Source organism: Sciurus vulgaris, assembly GCF_902686455.1.
Source record: "Sciurus vulgaris genome assembly, chromosome: X".
Taxonomy (NCBI): Eukaryota; Metazoa; Chordata; class Mammalia; order Rodentia; family Sciuridae; genus Sciurus; species Sciurus vulgaris.
Genome location: NC_136471.1, coordinates 82184580 through 82198119, shown reverse-complemented (window position 1 = coordinate 82198119; position 13540 = coordinate 82184580). Strand labels below are relative to the sequence as shown.

Below are 13540 nucleotides of genomic sequence, written 5' to 3'. Positions count from 1 at the left end.
AAATATTAGGCAATATTTAAAATAATGTTACATGGTACCCAACCGACATGAACAATTTTTGTATTTTGTATATAATTTTTTTAAAATATTATTTAGTAAAAAACACTCTCTAAAGAATCCATTTAAAATTTTTTGAAATGAATCAATGATGTTATGAACAGAATGTTTGTACTTACCCCCTCTCATTCATATATTGAATACCTAACTAACATTTTTTAAATTTTCTTTTCTTTTTTTAATTTTATTTTTTTATTTTTTATTGTAAACAAATGGGGTACAGCTTGTTTTTTGGTTTGTACATGAAGTAGAAGCATACCATTTGTATAATCATACATTTACATAGGGTGATGGCATTTGATTGATTGTGACTGTATTTGGCAAGTATCAGGCTTGCCTCATTGACAGCCAGTAGCAGTCTGGGACCTGAGTCCCAAAGACCAAGCATCCATCTTGCCCCAGTCTTCAGACCCCTCCCACACCAAAAATGGCTTCAGGTATCGTGCCAGTTCCAACTGCTCCAGGCTCCAGACTGATTTCCATAGGGCCAGGATTTCAACACCACCTGATCACCAGACCAGGACCTATGGTTATAAGCTTGAGTCAGTGCTAGTATAAGGCCAGCCCTTATGGTCCCAATCGTTAGGCTCAACTCAGCATCAGGGAAGGCACTGAAGACCCAAAGCTTTAATCCAGTACCAGCAGACCTAACTTCAAGGCCTGTCTCAGCATGAGGTTGTCACCTGTAGACCTCAGCTCGAGGAGACCACTGCAGTACCAGACTCCAGGCCAGCATCCAGAGACATAGCTTCCACATTTTCCCAGCACAGTTATCCCCTGTACCTAAAATCTCCAGGACATCCTCTGGGGCCCAAAATCAAGTGGAGCCCAAATCCAAACCCATCCTAGTCAACCTCAGCACCAGACCTGCTCCAAACATCCAGCTTTCAGCAATCCAAGATTGTAGGTTAGCCCTCATGGCCTAAGGCTACAAGTCAGCCCTCAAATACTTAGCCTTGATGCCAGCATCCTCAGACACAGTTCTAGGATGGTCCCCAGAGACTGAAGTTTGAGACCTGTTCTGGGGACCCAGATACCAATCTAATAACATGCATGGACTCAAATTCTGCACCATTCCTTACAGACCCAGTGTCCAGTTGAGCCACACTGCCATACTGAACCCGGACTCCAGGATGGTTGTCCTGGCCCTAGGCTCCTGTAGATCTAGAGTCCAGGTCCATTCAGTGTACCCTGATACTAGGTAGACCCCTTTGTACCAAGGCCTCAAGGTTGCCCCTGTGGGCTCCAAAATAGCCACTATATATCCAGAACACAGGCCAACCTTTGCAGACACAGGCTCTAGACTCACCCTAGGACCAGCATTCCCCTGTGCAAGCTGGTGTCAGGCTGGCATGTAATAACCCAGGATCCAGATGGACCCTAGCTGCAAGATCATTGCAATGGACCCAGACTCCAGACAGGACTCTGCAAACCCAGGTGCCAGGTCTATTTGCATGGTGTCCTGGGCACCAGGATAGAACAGTCATGGACTTTAACAGCAATTATTTCCATGAATTCAGAAGGATGGTACACCTAGAAACTGTGGACTAGGTGAATGGTGAAAGGCTTTCCCTGTGAAAGTCAATGTGCAAATATTGAAAAAATTGCCTACTTCTTTAAATGAAGTATGCATGAACAGAAGAGTCATGAATAATCAGGGAAGCATGACACTACTAGAGAAACAACTTAAATAAGTAAATGACTCAAAAGAAATGGAGATTTATGAATTGTCTGATAAACAAATTTATAATAAGGATGGGCAAACCTAAAAAGAAAGAAAATAGATCAATTCTTCTCAGAGGTTGGTGGTAGGAGGGGGGGTCAAGAATGGAGTAGGACTCTTAACGAGTATAGGATTTCTTGTGGGGGATGATAAAAATGTTCTAGAATTTGCTAGAAGTAATGGATATACTAATCTATGAATCAATTAGCAACCACTAAAAACAAATTTCCCAATAAATTCAATAAATGTCAGGTCTACTGTCAGGCAAAGCTGCCATATGATCAGAAAAGAGACTAAGATACTTCATAGGGAGCTGGTGCAAGATGAGAGGCCCAGTACTTCAAAGTGAATTCAGTGAAAATCAGGAGGGGAGCCAGTTTAAAATTCTCTCATTGTTTACACTTTCTGTGTGAGACATCTTAAACCCATACAATTTTATTTTCTGTTTTTCTCCTATTGCTTTGCTGTATGTGTATGTGTATGAGGGCATGCACACATGCGTGCCCAAAAACCAATGATTGTCTATGATTTCCCTCTCACAGTGTTGATGGGTACCTACACCATGAGACAATATGGGTTCATTGCTGGAGCTGTGGAACAGACCTGTGGGAAACACTGGGCTGTGAAAGAAGTGAAGCTGATGGTCTGCAGGTCTGAAGATCAGAGAGAGGTAGAGGGAACTTTCTTTTTAAAAATGATTATCTGAATTCTGTGATGAGAAACAAGGCATGGGACAGGTCTCATTTGGGTAGAAAGCTGCTGCCCACAGCTTCCCAACACAGTGAAGTCTGAATAAATCTATCTCCCCCAGGCCCAGAGGTTTTTGGAGGACCTGTTGCCATGACCTGGACATTTCCCACACACACCCTATCAGCACATAGACTTAGGCTCTTGGAACAAGAGGTACAGCACAATCTGCATTGGTCCATAGACTCTGTGAATGAAATGCTTAGCTGAGAGAGTTCTGAGGCTCCTACTATTGTCATATCCCTATCCTCATGTGAAAAACAGAGCTATTGAGGGTGAAATTAGCTCTGCAGTGGACTGACATTCCTTTAACACGCTAGCAGGAAAGTAGCGGTGGAGCTTAGGCTAAACACTCCACTAACAGGTTGAGTCTGTAAGGTTTGAACTGAGAAGGAACAAAATGAACTGTAATTGTGTCCCAAAAACCTACCCATATTAGTATATATTAAACTGAAGTTCTGGAAAGTGGTGTTTCCATCTAATCAAATAGCAGAAGAAATCTCAATCAAAAACAAAACACAAACTAAAAATCTCAGAAATGAAAAGTACCATAAATCAAACAAACAAACAAAAAAAAAAAAACAGTTGAGGTGCTAACCAATACATTAGATCAAGCAAAAGACACAATTTCAGGATTTGATGACAAAATGGTTGAACTTTAATGTTCATAAAGTAACAAATAAAAAAACAAGAAACTGATCATAATAACAAAAACTCTGGAACAACATTAAGAGATACAGTTTGAATAGGTATTGAGGAAGAAAAAGAGATATAGGATAATGACATAGACAACCTATTTTGTAAAATAATAGGAAAAATTTTCTCAACCCTCAGGAAAACTCTCTATAATAACACTGAATGAAAATAGTATTAATTCTCCAATTAAAGACAGACTGGCAGATTGGATTAAAAAATAAGACCCAACTCTATGTGGTCTGCAAGAAACATACTTTCTAAGTAAGGAATTCCACAGAAAATGAAAAGATGGTGGTATACCATGCAAATGTAATACAAAAGATGGACATTTGGATACTTTAAAAGCTGTAAAAGAGCCAGGTGTAAGTCCTTAACTATCAATAATTAAATAAAAGTAGAGTAATTTTCCAATTAAAATACAGAATAGCTGGATAGATAAAATATAAAATCCAACTATATGCTGCCTATAAGACTCTTTAGCTTCAGGAATACACATAGGCTGACAGGTGTTAGGTAAAGGTATCTCATAAAAATGGCAACCAAATGAAAGTACAGGTGGTTAGGTTTATATCAGACAAATTGGATTTTACATAAAAACTCTCTTAAAGGACAAAGAGCATTAAATAATACTAAAAGGATTAATATTTGAAAAAGATATAATAAGAATTTTAAATATATACACACCCAACAGCAAAACACCTAAACATATAAAGCAAATAATAGATTTGAAAGGAGGAATAGACAGCAATACAATAACAGTATAGAACATTAAAACCCCTTTTTAACAATGGATAGTTCACCCAGATAGAAAATCAATAAAGAAACACTGGAATTATCTATACTTCAGGACAAATGGAACAGATACACATAGACTATTTCATGCAGCAGCTTCTTCTCAAGCACCCACTGAACATTCTGCAGCACAGATCATATGTTAGGTGACAAAACAGGTCTCACCAAATTCAGTAAGTTTCAAATTATATCAAGTATCTTCCAACCACAATGCTATAAAACTACAGATCAATAACAAAGAGAAATTGGAAATTCACAAACGTGGAAATTAAACAACACAATCTTGACTGGCCAATGAAGCAAAAACAAAGCCAATAGGAAATTTAAGAACTATCTTAAAGCAAACAACAATAAAAACACAGCATTTAAAATTCATGGGACTCAGCAAAAGCTGTTCTAAGAGGAAATTTTATAGTTATAAATGCCTAAATTAAGAAAAACAAAAGACCCGAAATAAAAAACTTAACCATACACCTCAAGGAACTAGAGAAAACATGATGAACTAAATCCAAAGGTAGGAGAAGGAAGTTAATAATAAAAATTAGAGCAGAAATATAGATAAGAAAAACAATAAGAACAATAACAGAAAAATCAGTTGGATATTTGAAAAGATAAACAAAATTAAAAAAAAAAAACTTTGGTCAGATTACTTATATACATATATGAATATACCATAGTGGATTTCATTATTTTGTACATCCATAAGAAACAAATTAAAAAATAATTATGGGTAAATGGCAGAAAAATCAATAGAGGGAAGAGAGTAGAGGGTGGGGAGAGGAAAGTGGAAGGAGAAGTTTTGGAGTCTAAATTAGAACAAGATATATCCCATGCTTTTATGATTATGTCAAAATGGATTCTACTGTCATGTATAACTAAAACGAACCAATAAAAAAAAGAAAAGAAGAAAGAAGACTCCAATAAAAAAAACAATAGACAAAAGAAAGATAAGAGAGATTAGTGGAACAGAGGAAGGGTAGGTTGAGAGAGAGGAAGGAGGGAAGAGAAAAGAGAGAAATGTTAAAATAAAATTGACCAAATTATGCTATGTACATATATACATATGCCATAGTGAATGTTACCTTTGTGTATCTATAAAGCAATAGCTAAAAAGTCTATAAATAAATATAAGGAATCCCAGTAGTGGAGAGGAGGGAAAAGAGAAGCACTAGAGACTGAAGTAGAGTAAATTACATTCCATGCATGCATAATTATGTCAAAATGAACCCCAATGTTATATATAACTATAATGCACTAATAAAAACTTTAAAAAGGAACATTGCAACTGATACTATAAGAGAAAAAAATTGGAAAAAACATGAATATACAAAAATTTAAAAATGTACCTCTGAAAATCCAGTGAAGCAAAGAGGAAATCAAAATGTATCTTGGCACAAATAATACAGCATATCAAAAATTGTAGGTACAACAAAAGCAGTTCTAGCATAAAGTAATAAAAACCAAAATTAAGAAAGAAGAAAGATGTCAAACTATAACACAACCTAGGAGTAGCAAATTATTAAATGAAAGACACAAATATCCTCTACAAATATAATAAAACATATTCCACATATATATGAAAACTTGATTTATGACAGACAAGGCATTGCATGTCCTAAAGAAAAGGATAAACTTTTCAATAAATTTCCCTGGTATAATCAATTATCCATATGAAAAACATGAAGAAATTATATCTCATGAAAAATAATTCTACGTGGATTAAAGTAATAAATGAGAAATATAAACCTAAATGACTTTTGAAGGCTCTTTGGTAAAAATGAATTAATGACTCTGGAATAAGGAAATTCTTCTTAAGATATAGACTACATACACACACATAGCATAACATAAAGGAATAAACTGGTAAATCAATCTAGGTTAGTATTAAATACTTTTATCAAAAGACAGCATAATAATTATAAACTCATAAAAAAGGAAATTAATAAAACAATTCAATTTCCAATAGTATCAAAAAGAATATAATATTTAGAAACAAATTTAACAAAGAAAAGACTAATATACTAAACTAAAAACCATTGGTGAATGAAATTTAAAAAGATAAATGAAGTGATAACCTTTCAAATAAATGAAAAGACTTTCTATGATCATAAATTCAGAGAATTTGTATTTTTAAAATGTTCACAATACCCAACGTGATCTACAGATTCAATGCAATCCCACACAAAAACCCAATAGAATTTTTGACAGAACTAGAAAACAAAAATAAGTTTAAAATTTATACAGAAACACAAAACACCCTGGCTAGCCAAACAAATCTTAAAAACACAGATGGGGTCTTCAAAATATATCACAAAATATATTTTTAAAACATATAATCCTATAGTAATTGTCAAAAATATGATAGGGGTATGAAAATACAGGATAGACAGACCCTCCAAAATCCCATATATATTTGCATGTCTATTAAACTGATATTTGGAAATGGTCTCATGAAAATGCAATGAGGAAAGGACAATCTCATCAACAAATTGTGCTGGTAAACATGGAAATCCACATCTAAAAGAATTAATGTGGACCCTTATATTACACCATACACAAAAATCAACTCAAATGGATTAAGGATTCTAAGACTGGAAACAATAAAACTCCAAGAAGAAAACACAGGAGGAAAAAATTCATGATATTGGACATGGCAAATTTTTGATATGACACCAAAATACAAGCAACAAAAGCAATATTAAACAAATGGAATTGCATCAAACTAAAAAGTTTGTGCATAACAAAAGAAACAATCACCAGAATGAAAAGGCATTCTAAACAGAGTGGGAGTAAATATTTCCAAGCCATAATATGAAACTGCACAATTCAATAATAATTCTATAACCAAAAACTCCATAACTTAATTTTAAAATGAACAAATAACCCAAATGGATATTTTTCCAAAGAAGACAAGTGGTATAAGTCAACAGGTATAACAGGTATAAGAAAATATGATCAACTTCCTTATCAGGTAAATACAAATCAAAACCACAATAAGATATCACTTCCCACCTGCTAAAATGGATTTATTTTTAAAAGACTATAATTATTGGCAAGAATGTAGAGAAATTGAAGTCCTTGTACACTATTGATAGTAATGTAAAATAGCGTTTGTCCTGTGGAAAATAATATGATGCATCCACAAAATAGAATTACCATATAATCCAGCCCTCCCACTTCTGGATATTCATCCAAAAGTATTGAAATCAGGAACTTAAAAAGATATGGGAACTTCCATGTTCACTGAAGCATCATTCATAATAGCTAAGAAAGGAAAACACCCAAAATGTTCACCAACAGATGAGTGGGTAAGAAAATATGGCACATACATACAATGGAATGAATATTATTCAGCTTTTAAAAGGAACTCCCACCATATGCAACATCATGGATGAACCTAGAGGACATTATGCTAAGTGTAATAAGCCAGGCACATAATGACGAATACTTCTGCTTTCACTTGGATGAGATATCTAAAATAGCCAAAATTATAGAAACAGGGAGCATTATGCTTGTTTCCAGTAGCTAGGATGGGGAGAAATGCAAAGATGCTGTTCAGTTACAGTTATTTAAGATGGATAAGTTTTAGAGATCTGTTGCAAAACATTGTGCCTGGAGTTAACAATACTAAATCATGCACTTAACATTTTCCTGTGAGTAGATCTCATTACGAGGGTGTTACTGCAGTACAAATAAATGGAGTTCAGCTGACATGAAAAACTGCGCAATATAAGATATTTATATTGAACTTCATGGAAACAAGAAATAATAAACTGATTTGGTTAAGTTGAGAAAATAAGTCGCCATCATTTATTACAAAATAAAATACTAAAAAGCCATATTAATTCAGTGACATGAAGGAACATCAATTACCTAGAAATAAATCTTACAAAAGATGTGCAATAAGTTTATACAGAAAAATATGAAACATTGTTGAGGGAAATTAAAGACTTAAGTAAATAGAGATGTATTTATGACTGATAAGTCCTCATGTATAAAAAAATCAATTCTCCACAAATTGACATATAAATTCTTCCAAAATTGATATAAATTCAGCAACAGAGTTTTGTAGAAATTGACATTGCATTTATAAAATTTATACTCTAGCAGAAGATAAGGTGGGTGGACTTACCACATGAAATATCAATAATTATTATTAAATTACAGCAATACAATTGTAGAGTACTGGTATAAGGCAAACATATCAATGGAATAAAATAGTCAACAAACAGGTTTAAGATTATGTGAACACTTTATTAACGACAAAGGAGAAACTTCAGAGCAGTGGGGGAAGGGTTGGCAATTGGTATCCAGATAGAAAAATTACATTTGGTGTCCCTATATCACATCATAAGTTCCAGTGGATTGTAGATTTAAATATGAGCAGTCAGTTATCTGTCTGTCCTGTGCCAATCCACAAGGAAGCAACAAAGAAGAAAAGAAAAGCACATGCATTTTGTTTTACTTTAATAGATTTAAGGAATAATTTTATAGGTCTTGCACATTTAATATTTTATTACTCAACCATAAAATAGAATGAATTTATGACATTTGCCAGTAATTGGTGGATGTGGAGACTATCATGCTGAGTGAAATAAGCCAATCATACAAAACCAAAGGTCAAATATTCTCTCTGATATGTAGATGCTAACACACAATGGGCGTGGGGGATAGAAGTTCAGTGGATTAGACAAAAGGGAACAAAAAGAAGGAAGGGAGGATAGGAATAAGAAAGACAGTGGAATGAGTTACACATAACTTGCCTATGTTCATATATTAATACACCATCAGGGAAACTGCACATTATGTACAACCACAAGAATGAGATCCTAATTAGAGTAAGATATACTCCATGCATGTGCAATATGTCAAAATATGCTCTACTGTCATGTATATCTAAAAAGAACAAATAAAATTTGAAAGCTATACATTTTCCTATACGTATACCTTCATTACCAGAGACTTGAATATGAGGTAGTCTTTCTGTTACATTCAAAATAATTTATTCTTTCAGTTTTGATTTTCCGTTTTGATTCAAAACTATGTCAAAAATATTGCTTAATTTTCAAATAATAAATATTATTTAGAATCATTTTAACAAGTTGATTTCAGCCACTTGCCGGTCTCTCACCTGTGCATCACCTGCCTTACACCTATCTATCACCCATCACACGAGGTTCAGCTCCTGATCGTCCAACAATAGTCAGCAAACTGATTGCCAACCACCAGTGGAGCACCAGCTGCCTGCTGTTGCCTGGAAGTTCACTGTTGCAGTACCTGCAGGTTTGATTACACGTGACTGCCGCAATTTTGAGAAAACAGCCAGGCCCCATAGGACCCCTGTCCAGACTAGGCCCGGCTCCAGGATCCCTCAGCCCGACTGATCACTCCCTGCCTCTGGGGCCCTCACATCGACTGACTGCTCCATGCTGCCAGGACCCCCAGACCAACTGACTGCACCCTATCACTGGGACCTCAGACCGCCTGATTGCACCTGGCCTCCAGGATCCCACAACCACACCAAACACACCCGACATCCAGGACCTCCAGCTGACCACGTCCACACCTTGAGCTGCAGCTCCACATTTGCCAACACATTTGGAAGCCAGAGTGGCAATCTTGGATAAACCTGGAAGCCGTAGCTCCGATCTTTAGGTGGGGCAAATCCCATCCTGAGACGCCTACTAGAGACTTGAAGCTCATTGTCAGAAAAGGATTTGGAAACCTATAGGGCCACTATAAGCCTAGGGGGAAATCTGCAATACCCCAGATCTGCACTGCTAGAGGGGAAGATACATGAACAACGTAAAAAAACAAGGGAAGAAATGATCCAAACAAATCTAGATTCTATATTAATAGAACTCAATGACAGTACAGTAGAAGAAATGTCAGAAAAGGACTTTAGATTATACATGATTAACATGATTCACGAAGCAAAGAATGAGTTAAGAGAGAAAATGCAGGCAAAGAATGATAATCCCAATAAGATGAAACAGCAAATGCAGGAAGTAATAGATCATTTCAACATAGAGAGAGATTCTAAAAAACAAACAAACAAAAATCCTTAAAATGAAGGAAACACTACACCAAATAAAATACTCAATGGAAAGCATCACCAAAAGACTAGACCATTTGGAAGACAGAACCTCAGACAATGAAGACAAAATATTTAATCTTGAAAATAAAGTTGCCCAAACAGAGAAGATGGTAACAAATCATGAACAGAATCTCTAAGAATTATGGGACATCATGAAAAGACCAAATTTAAGAATTATTGGGATTGAGGAAAGCACAGAGATACAAACCAAAGGAATGAACAACATATTCAATGAAATAATATCAGAAAATTTCCCAAACCTGAAGAATGAAATGGAAAATCAAATACAAGAGACTTACAGAACACAAAAAGCACAAAATCACAATAGATCCACACCAAGGCACATTATCATGAAAATGCCTAACATTCAAAATAAAGATAGGATTTTGAAAGCCACTAGAGAAAAGTATCAGATTACATATAGGGGGAAACCAATATGGATAGCAGCAGACTTCTCAACCCAGACTCTAAAAGCTAGAAGGGCCTGGAACGAAATATTTCAAGCTCTGAAAGAACATGGTTGCCAACCAAGATTCCTATACCCAGCAAAACTGAACTTCAGATTTGCAGATGAAATAAAATCCTTCCATGATAAACAAAAGATAAAGAATTTATAAATAGAAAGCCTGTGCTACAGAATGTTCTCAACAAAATATTCCATGAGAAGGAAATGAAAAACAACAATGTAGGTCAGCAAAGGGAGGTACTACCTTAGAGAAAAACCACTCAAAGGAGAAACCAAGCCAAATTAAAAACCAAAAATAAGCCCAAATGACTGGGAATACAAGTCATATCTCAATAATAAGCCTGAATGTTAATGGCCTAAACTCATCAATCAAAAGTCATAGACTAGCAGAAGGGATTAAAAAGAAAGACCCAACAATATGCTGCCTGCAAGAGACTCATCTCATAGAAAAAGACATCCACAGACTAAAGGTGAAAAGATGGGAAAAAACCTACCACATACATGGACTCAGTAAAAAAGTGGGGGTTTCCATCCTTCTATCAGATAAAGTGGACTTCAAGCCAAAGTTAGTCAGAAGGGATAAAGAAGGACATTTCATACTGCTTAAGGGAACCATTAATCAGGAAGACATAATGATAGTAAATATTGATGCCCCGAAGAGCAGTGCATCCCTGTACCTCCAACAAATCCTTCTCAATTTCAGGAATCAAGTAGAACAAAACACAATAATTCTGGGTGACTTTAATGCACCGCTGTCACCACTAGATAGATCTTCCAAACAAACACCAAACAAAGAAACCATAGAACTCAATAACACAATCAATAACCTAGAATTAATAGACATATATAGAATATTCCATCCATCAACAGACAAATTCACTTTCTTCTCAGCAGCACATGGAACCTTCTTGAAAATAGACCATATGTTATGCCACAAAGCAGCCCTTAGGAAATGCAAAAATATAGAGATATTGCTTTGTGTTCTGTCAGATCATAAAAGACTGATAGTAGAAATCAATTACTACAAACAGAAATTACTCCAATGCCTGAAGACTAAAGAATGTGCTATTGAATGAAACATGGATTGCAGAAAACATCAGAGAAGAGATAAAAAAATTCTTAGAGTTCAATGAGAACAATGATACAACATATCAAAATCTCTGGGACACTATGAAAGCAGTACTAAGAGGAAAATTCATTGCATGGAGCACATTCCAGAAAAGAATGAAAAGTCAACAACTAAATGACCTAACATTACAGCTCAAAGTCCTAGAAAAAGAAGAACAGAATAACAGCAAAAGTGGTAGAAGACAGGAAATAATTAAAATCAGAGCTGAAATCAATGAAATTGAAACAAAAGAAATAATTCAAAAAATTGACAAAAGTTGGTTCTTTGAAAAAGTAAACAAATACACAAACCCTTAGGCACACTAATAAAGAGAAGAAGAGAGAAAACTCAAATTACTAAAATTCATGTTGAAAAAGGAAATATCATGACAGATACCACTGAGATACAGAACATAAAGATAAGCCAGTTAGAAAATCGGTATTCCAACAAAATAGAAACTACCGAAGACATTGTCAAATTTCTAGAGACATATTCTCCTTCCAAACTGAACCAGGAGGACATATACACTTTAAACAGATCAATATCAAGCAATGAAATAGAAGAAGCATTAAAAACCTACCAAGAAAAGCCCAGGAACAGACGGATTCTCACCTGAGTTCTATAAGACCTTCAAAGAAGAACTCATTCCAATACTTCTCAAAGTATTCCAGGAAATAGAAAAGGAGGGTACCCTACCAAATTCATTCTATGATGCTAATATCACCCTCATACCCAAACCAGGAAAAACACATCAAGGAAAGAAAATTTTAGACTGATATCCTTGATGAATATAGATGCAAAGATCTTAACAAAATATTGGCAAACCGTATCCAAAAACATATTAAGAAAATCGTGCACCACAATCAAGTGGGGTTCATCACTGGCATGCAAGGACGGTTTAACAACTGTAAATCAGTAAACATAATCCATCATGTCAACAGACTTAAGGATATAAGAATCAGATGGTTATTTCAATTGACACAGAAAAAGCATTCGACAAAATACAACACCCCTTCATGATCAAAACACTAGAAAAAATAGGGATAGTGGGAACATACCTGAACATTGTAAAGGCTATTTATGCTCAGCCCATCACCAACATCATTCCTAATGGAGAAGAACTGAAACCATTCCCTTTAAAAACGGGAACAAGACAGGGATGTCCTCTTTCACCACTTCTATTCAACATTGTCCTTGAAGCTCTAGCCAGAGCAATTAGACAGACTAAAGAAATTAGAGGGATACAAATAGGAAAAGAGGAACTTAAGCTGTCACTATTTGCTGATGACATGATTCTATATTTATAGGATCCAAAAAACTCCTCCAGAAAACTTCTAGACCTCATTAATTAATTCAGCAAAATAGCAGACTATAAAATCAACAGGCATAAATCTAAAGCATTTTTATATGCAACAATGAAACATCTAAAGGGAAATGAGGAAAACAACTTCATTTGCAATAACCTCAAAAAAATAAAATACTTGGAAATAGATCTAACCAAAGAGGTAAAGGATCTCTATAATGAAAACTACAAAACATGGAAGGAAGAAATTGAGGAAGACCTTAGAAGATGGAAAGATCTCCCATGTTCTTGGATAGGCAGAATTAATATTGTCAAAATGGCCATACTAAAAAAAGTGCTATGCAGATTCAATGTAATTTCAATTAAAATCCCAATGACGTACCTTACAGAAATAGAACCATCAATCATGGAATTCATCTGGAAGAATAAGAAACCCAGAATAGCTAAAGCAATCCTTAGCAGAAAGAGTGAAACAGGGGGTATCACCATACCAGAACTTCAGCTCTACTACAAAGCAATAATAACAAAAACAGTATGGTATTGGCACCAAA

General features: G+C 35.2%; 1 pseudogene across 1 annotated transcript in view; it reads left to right on the top strand.

The window, feature by feature from the left end:
- Positions 1–484: 484 nt before the first annotated feature.
- The window catches only part of LOC306651579 (high mobility group protein B3-like), a 75638-nt pseudogene continuing 62582 nt past the window's right edge, over positions 485–13540 (top strand). The window contains exons 1-2 of the transcript in view: positions 485–599; positions 2323–2431. The product of the transcript in view is annotated as a high mobility group protein B3-like (transcript). The remainder of the gene's footprint in view (positions 600–2322; positions 2432–13540) is intronic.